This window comes from Phasianus colchicus, chromosome 5 (assembly GCF_987193195.1).
Source record: "Phasianus colchicus chromosome 5, bPhaCol1.hap1.1, whole genome shotgun sequence".
NCBI lineage: Eukaryota > Metazoa > Chordata > Aves > Galliformes > Phasianidae > Phasianus > Phasianus colchicus.
This window is the reverse complement of record NC_143440.1, coordinates 42,838,618-42,846,537: the sequence shown is the minus strand read 5'-3', so window position 1 is coordinate 42,846,537 and position 7,920 is coordinate 42,838,618. Positions and strand designations below refer to the sequence as shown.

Here is a 7,920-nt window from a genome sequence, read left to right as displayed (position 1 = left end):
AACTCCAAATGTAACCTAACAGTCTAAAATAATAGTTAGATTTTAATAGTTAGAAGCTGCTACTTTCCTGAGGACATCTTTGTCTTTCCCTTTTTGATAAAATCAGTTGATAAGACAGCTCTTCACTATCATGATTTGAACTAACCAAGAAACTGGTAATAAAAGAATTTTAAAATATTTTCTTGGTCTTATTCGATTATGTGGGACTGCAGTTAGTGAATCATGATGTGTGCCCTTTTTTTCATACCTTGAAGAGAGAAGAAGCAAATATTCCATTCAGATACATAACAGATTAAGGTTCAAAGTTGTCAGGATTCTCTGGCTTCAGGAGTTGTTTATTGAAAATATGTAGCTGATTCTCAAAGCCAACAACATCCCCATAGAGTGTCTATTAGGCAAAAGGGCAGCACAGTTGTAAACAGTCTATTTTGTAAAGTCAAGAAATCTGATAGAAAAGACATTTAAGTAATATTTCATAAATATTTCATATTTTGCAATGCAGAGCTTGTAGGGAAAGAGAAAAAAGGGACAGACAATAATTAAAAAGAGTTACTCAAGGGGAAAAATATCTGTCTCTCTAATAATAGTTTAATTCTGTTTTTATATGTTTTTTGTTTTTTTCCTTTTTTCTGTTTAGAAAGTGGATATGTCATAAAAGCTCCATGCATACCAGTCAACATCAGTGTTCCTTAGGTGTGTATGGAACAATGGCTACCAGGCCAAAGAGAGCAAATGTCCACAGGGAATTTTGAGTGCAGGAGTTCCCAATCAATGCAAAACCCTAGAGATAACTTTGCTGAACCTACAGATAAAGTTAGAGCATGAAGAACTTGACAAATTCATACAAAACCACAAGAAAAGATGGGCATCCACTGTGACGATGTATTGAAAGGTTGGGTTTTGGTATATTGCAGGTGAAGGCTGCAGAACTGATTATGCATTTAGTGAAACAAACTATGGAGACCCTGTCCAAACATCTCCCCTGAAGATTTCATTTAATCACATACAGTCTTATCTTTGGAAGAATGTTCCACTGGGGATCACATACTGGGGCTGCTTTCTCTATTTCTTCTTCAGCCCAGTGTCTGTCAGTGAGTGCACAAGAGTGCCAGCAAGCTGTGAATACATAAGCATGTTGTATTACTATCTAATAACAGCTTGATTCTAATATTAACAACAGTTTAATGAATCAAATTAATATTGCCTGTGGTATTTGCCCTTTACACACTCACCCCCAGTCACCAAACTACTCCCATATTAAACAAAGGAACTTCCAACACTAAATAAAATATTACTTAAAATATTTAAAACTTCCAGTTTTCATCTTAGAACTCATGGGCAAAGAATTTGATATCAAGTTCTGCATCATCTTCAAGGATTGAAATTGAATTTCACAGAATCTTTATTTTCTTCTATTACTTTTATCACTCTGTCATGCATAGATTTCAAAGTATGTGAAATACTCATTCATCATGAAGAATGATTTACCATGAATGGGTGGCAACTACATTGAATTACTCTTTACTTTATGTATTCTGAATATCAGTGTTTCTACTACCTAGTAAAGAAAGCTATGGGTAATTTACAACACAGGTACATCTTCTTCCAATGCATGTTCATAAGAATAGTACTATCCTAACAAAATATTTAAGGTAATAAAAACACTCTGCCTTTGTTGTTTTCTTTTTTCCCCCTCAAAACACCTCTTATGCACTTTTTTTTTTTTTTTTGTCAAACATCTAGAATCATGGTATTATTTAAGAAATTTCAATTTCTATTAAAAAGAAAATATTTCTGCATACATATTCATGCATAAGAAATAATGTGTAAAAGATTAGAAAGATAAATGAAGGAATACCTAAGGATATAAACTTTAAGTGTTTTGGACTTAAAAGATTTATAAATATTTTATTTAAAGTATATATTTTAGGAAAGTTTGATCTACACCTTCTCCTTTTTCCATTGCAAACAGGAGTTTGTTATCACTGACATATCAAGACTGTTTTACTCAGTGATAGCTGGCTCAGTATCTCCTTTTCCAGTGTTCTGATGTAAGATGCAGATTTCTGTCTTCAAGTCATTTAATGTGTTCCATGAAATACAGTGTAGAAGTAAATTTCCCTTTCTAAATTAACACCAGTTAAGCTAAGCTACTGACAAGTACAGAATTATTTATAGGAGTTTTGGCTAAGTGGAAGCCATAGATAATTCACTGATTGTACTTATTTTCACAAGATGCTTCATTATGTAGAATTTGTTTGGGTAAAAGAGATGTGCTGAGTGATCCACTCTTAGTAGCCAGACCCCAGACATAATGGAAACTGTCAGGTGTGCTGTTGGTGATTTGGCAATGTCAAGGAAAGATGATTAGGAACCCTCAAATGGAAAATTAAGAGACTTCTTATATGGATAGTTTGGTTAAGCATAAGGCTTCTTTATGTAAGTATATAAACAGGTCACTGATGTTCCATTATTGGTCTGGGACATTCAGATATCTTCCTAGAGTGGGTTAATAGTAACTGTTCAGTAGGAACCAGTGTAGGAGACTGACTGACCCTGAGAGGAACTTAGTGTAAATGGGCAGAGCTTCTAGGAGAATTTTAAAGTACTTTATATATTCTTTACTGAAATAACATCTGATCTCCCCATCACTGTAACTTAGACAGCTGTTTTACACATTAATTTAAATGTCTACTTTGCTATCATCCAGTCACAGAAGATTACTGGGGCATTTAACTGTGGGACTTCTCACAGCATTCTCAAAAAAACAAATGTAATTACAAAATATGAAATTGCATGAAACAATTTGAAAATTAAAAAAGAGAAAGAAAACTGACAGCATAAGAATAATTTTTACCTTATGGAAAATCTGTGTTTACACGTTTTTTTCAGAAAGCTATTATCTAGTAGTAGCTAATACCCATGTCAGGATAACACTCCTCCATTTCAACAATGAGTTGATGATGAAACTGTACAAAATATACAAAAGACACTGTCTTGTCACTATGCCATTGTGAAAGACTGTTTCAAAGCCTATTTTCATGTACCAAAAGCATCACTACATAAAATACCTTTAAATGTACAGAAATATGTTCTTAGTACTTGTTGTTTGGTGAAAAAATAATGAATTTAATGGGAATTCCATCAAATTTTGAGTGTATTTTAACTATTTATTTCTTGGAAACATTGTGGACAGAGACATTAAAAACAAAATTAGGATAGGTTAAACAAGCTGCTGTGATAATGAATCGAACTAATTAAGCTGAGATGCAATGAAATAAATGACATGGAGAGCCATTAATAACTAATACAAATTTTTAAAATATCCAAAGAAGAATTACCTAATGGAAGATTTTCCTTTCATTCAGGTTGATGCCTCATAGATGTATTTCAGACCTGGCATGCACAACTGTTCACTTCATTTTTTAAATACAAAAAGGGAAGTTGGATAGTTATTATACACCACCCACCAGCTCACTATGCTCACATCCACTGGTTGGTCTCCATAAATATTCAGCAAATACTATGAGTTTTATCAAGTGACATTTTTTTCACAGAGGAATTCAATGACAACTTCGCTTCACTTCTACATCAGATGCTATTTTGTCTGAATTTCTTTCTATGACCCTTAAACAGAGTTGGAGTAATATCTTGTCATTAGTTTTTTTTTGTTTTTTGTTTTTTGTTTTTTTTTGCACAAAATAGTTTTTGTATAATTTTACAGATCTTTATGTTACTGGAAGATGGATTCAGAGTCACTCAGAAGTGTCACTAAACTCACTTGACCTGACCAATTCAACACATTATTATATTCTAGTTTAACAAATACAAGTGTAACTTCAGGTGTTTTTTTTTTGTTTTGTTTTGTTTGTTTGTTTGTTTGTTTTTTAAGGAAATGTAGTTTCACTTACTAAATCTGTTACTAAACACTAACATTTAAGATTGCATAAGTGTTCATTACCTCCTTATTTATCTACACTTCTTTTGTATACACTCCTTTGAACTTTTAGCTCACCACATCAATCTTATATTTTATACAATAAAGCAGAATCATTTTGAATAACAGACCAAACCTACATCCATCTGCAGACTTAAAGTATATTTCAGCATATCACTACAAGGCCTTAGATCCTATACCCTACCAAGCCTTTAACTGATAAAAGAAAGCAAGAGTGATAGACGCCACCATAAAGAACAGAATTTATTGCCATGTGCCTAAAACACCTTGATATTTTCTGTATACTGATCAATAATTAGGGTTATCATTTAGAATTCAAAACATAAAGAAAACAATCAATTCAGAAAATTTATGTAAAGCAATATAGAAAACAAAACATAGGAAACCAGGTAACTCTGTGCCCCACCCTTCTCTGAAAGACAGACAACAAGAATCAAGGAGGCTACAGCAGCATTTGAGAACTGAATAGTGAAATACTTTCCAGGACTCACATTATCTGAAAGATAGTATCGACACTAAATGCTAAAAGTTAACACCTTCTGGCAAGAAAGCTTGCCAGTTTCTTCATGTACAAACCTGAAAGTCGCATAAATAAAAACGTTGAACTGTACCAAGAAAACCAAAGGAAACATCAATTCTTCAACAAGGAAAAATGAAGCAATAAATCCGTATATAGCAAAGGACAAACCAGTAAAAGGATACACAGAATGACAAAAGAGGGAATGTGAGAGCAACAGTGCTAAAGAGACAGAAACAGCTGCTGCAAGTAATGATAACAAAATACTTTATCAACTCAACAAGATTTCTGAGGGGTAAATTTACATCAGCTAAAGGATGCATCAGCAAGAAACAGAAAGACCACAAAGATTATTTTCCGACATCATCTGTGTACTTGATTTTCTAAACTTTCTCTTCTTTCCTATATTAAATGCAAGGTTTTTTGTCTTCATTTTCAAAGATTTGTTAGCCTAGCCTCCTCATTTCTGATTTTTTTTCCTGTGCATTTCAAGGGTAATTGTCCCTTTGCACTGGTTTTTCTTCTGTCTTTTCTTTGGCCTACCCATGAAACAGTTGCAGAAGTCATCACTGTACTCAGTCCCATCCTTTCTTCAAAGTAGGGAGATGATTTGTATAAATGCTATTAAAAAGCAAGCAATCAAACCAACCAACCAAAAAAACACCAATACCGTCTTTTCTTTCCTAAATGTCCAGGATGGATCAAATTATATCAGTGATATTCTTGGCAGGCACTTGACTGTGATTCTGTGACTCCTTTTTCTTAAAGACTGTGGTAGATTGGCTCTTAACAACTTCCATACGTAATTAGTTTGATGCTGCATTTCATTTACTTATTTGCGTGAGAGGTAGAGCAGACTATCCATTTTCATTTAGAATTTTATGTTAAGTTTCTTATTAGCAACTGTTCTTGACAAGCATTTTTTTTCCCCCCAAACTTCCCCAAACATCCATGTTCCCTAAAGCTCTTAAATTACATCAGTGCATATCTTTCTTGAATTACAGTGCCCAGACGTGGACATAGCAGTATTGAATAACGTGTTTCCTACTTTTATTTTGCCAGCTTTTTCCTCTGTAGTCATTTTGCATGTTCCAGTCTGAATCTTGCCTGTTACAGAGCAGTATGGATTTTGCTCATTCTTATTCTGCATATAATATAATTTATAATCTAACACAGAAATGATTTTCTGAAGAACGTTTCCTTTAGGTTTATAGTTGTCCATTCCTTCCAAACCATCATCTGAGTTTTATCTGACTTTCCCAAAACTGTTCAAGACATTTCAGAATAATGAAAATAACCTATAATTTCTGTTGTCCTTACATTGCCTCCCTCTCACTTATTATCTGCAAAGACCATCTAATTCTTCATTGAAAGTAATGAATACAAGTGAACCAAGTACTGACCTTGTAGCACCCTTACACATAACTACATTGGAATCTCCAATAGAGATTCATGATCCTTGAGGTCCCTTCCAACCCTGGCAATGCTGTGACTCTATGATTCTGTGAAGGCCAGGTTGGATGGGGCCCTGGGCAGCCTGGGCTGGTATTAAATGGGGAGGTTGGTGGCCCTGCATGTGGCATGGGGATTGGAGATTCATGATCCTTGAAGTCCCTTCCAACCCTGGCCATTCTGTGATTCTGTGGAATGAAATAGCTTTTTACCACTTCAATTGCTTTTTCACTGATTTGGTTAGAGAGCTAAGGTATAGGCCAAATATGGCTTATCTAAAACACATTAATGTATTTAGATAGATTTTTCTGAAAATAAATCTTAAAATAAGAGCTTAGAGAAACAAAGCTGAAGACACTATCCAACTGTTTGCTCAACAAGATAGAAGGCTGATAAATAAAAGAAATCTAATAAAATATCACAGTTCTGGATTCAAATATTAAATTAGAAAGAAAAAGATAAATGAAGCAAGTGAATTATTGCAATGTGATAATAACACATGACAATAAGAATGTACAAAAAGTAGTAACATGTAAAAACTGGAAACCTAATATCAATATTTACAAGTTTAAGTAAGATCTAGGCATCAGTCTTCATGTCCTTCACCTATTCTCCTCAAATATAAATTCAACATTACTATATGGCTTTGAAAGCTATATGCCTACTAATGATACATAGGTACACATCCTAACAGCTGTGAAAACATGAGGGCTGCTCTGAAATTAATACCTCCAATTTTGTTACTTTGGCCCACGATTTCAGAAATGGATGGATCTTGCTGGTATGGCAGTAGAAGTTGAATGCCCCTGCCAATATTCCGTTTTTTTGTTTTTGTTTTTTTGTTTTTTTGCTATGTGACAGAAGGCAGCAAAGGAGCAGTCTGAGAAAATGATATGGAAATATATGAAACCAATGTATGTCACTGAATTCCTCTGGTGGAAAAAATCATACCCATTGAAATACATTGACATTTGCTGAACATTTATGGAGACCAACCAGTGAATGTGAGCACAGTGAGGCAGCAGATTATGTGCTTCAGAAGTGATGACAGTGACGTGGAAAAGGTCACGTTTTAGACAACTTTGCACAGCTGTCCCCTACGCTTCTGCAGATTTTTATAAGAAAGGCATGCATGCTCTTGTTCCTTGCTGATAAAGATTCATTATGTTGAAAAATAGGGTTCTGTAGGTGAGAATTTGCTCTCTCAAATAATAGTGAGATTGTGCTCTTGGTGTCTAATGTAGTTTCCATGGAAATAAATAGGAGGCATTACTTTCAGCACAACCTACGTAGATACTCTTAGAAAAGAAGTATTAAAAGAAATATATTGATAATACCTGCCATGACCATAAAATCATTTTTCAATCCTTACCTTTACTCTAACTCAGAATATGAGAGAAAAATATTCAGACTGTATATTGATAATAAATTTATGGAATCTTTCACAACAGGTGTAAACTCAGGCAGCTGGAGGAAGAAGTAAAATTGTGCATTTGAAGTATTGTAGTTAGGTTGTGTGTTTCTTAATAGCATATAGATGTCATCTATACATTAGTACATTCATGCATAATCAGAGAAATTTTTCAGGAGCAGAGGAAACTGGAAAAGAAAAAAGAAGCAAACCCAAATCTTTCCCTTCCCAACCAGATCTTGTTAAATGCCTGTTACAGTCAGAAGGATTAGCACAATGGAAAGGCAATACAGGAATGAAATATCAAAAGGACAAAAGGGAAAGGAATGCTTACTCATCCCCAAGGATCTAGGCCTGCAGGGGAAAAACTTCACAAAGGAAGGATCTCCAACCAGAAACCATTCCCTAGTGGCAGTCAGCCCTTAAAAGGAGTCTACGAGAGGTGCATCCAGGCTTCACAACTTCTGGTCACACAGCTGAATTGCCTTCACCAGTGTGAAGGGCTGACCTGGTCCTTTCCCTAAGTGATCATCAGTGGTTCAGGCTGTGACCCAGCAGTTCCCATACAGTGCCTGTCTTGGA

General features: G+C 34.7%; 1 long non-coding RNA gene across 1 annotated transcript; it reads right to left on the bottom strand.

The window, feature by feature from the left end:
• Positions 1–592: 592 nt before the first annotated feature.
• LOC149917884 (uncharacterized) lies at positions 593–7,717 on the bottom strand. Its single transcript, XR_016467314.1, has 3 exons — positions 7,673–7,717; positions 2,858–2,969; positions 593–1,116 (listed from the first exon to the last, which is right to left on the bottom strand). It is a non-coding gene; the product is annotated as an uncharacterized LOC149917884 (long non-coding RNA).
• Between the last annotated feature and the right edge of the window lie 203 nt (positions 7,718–7,920).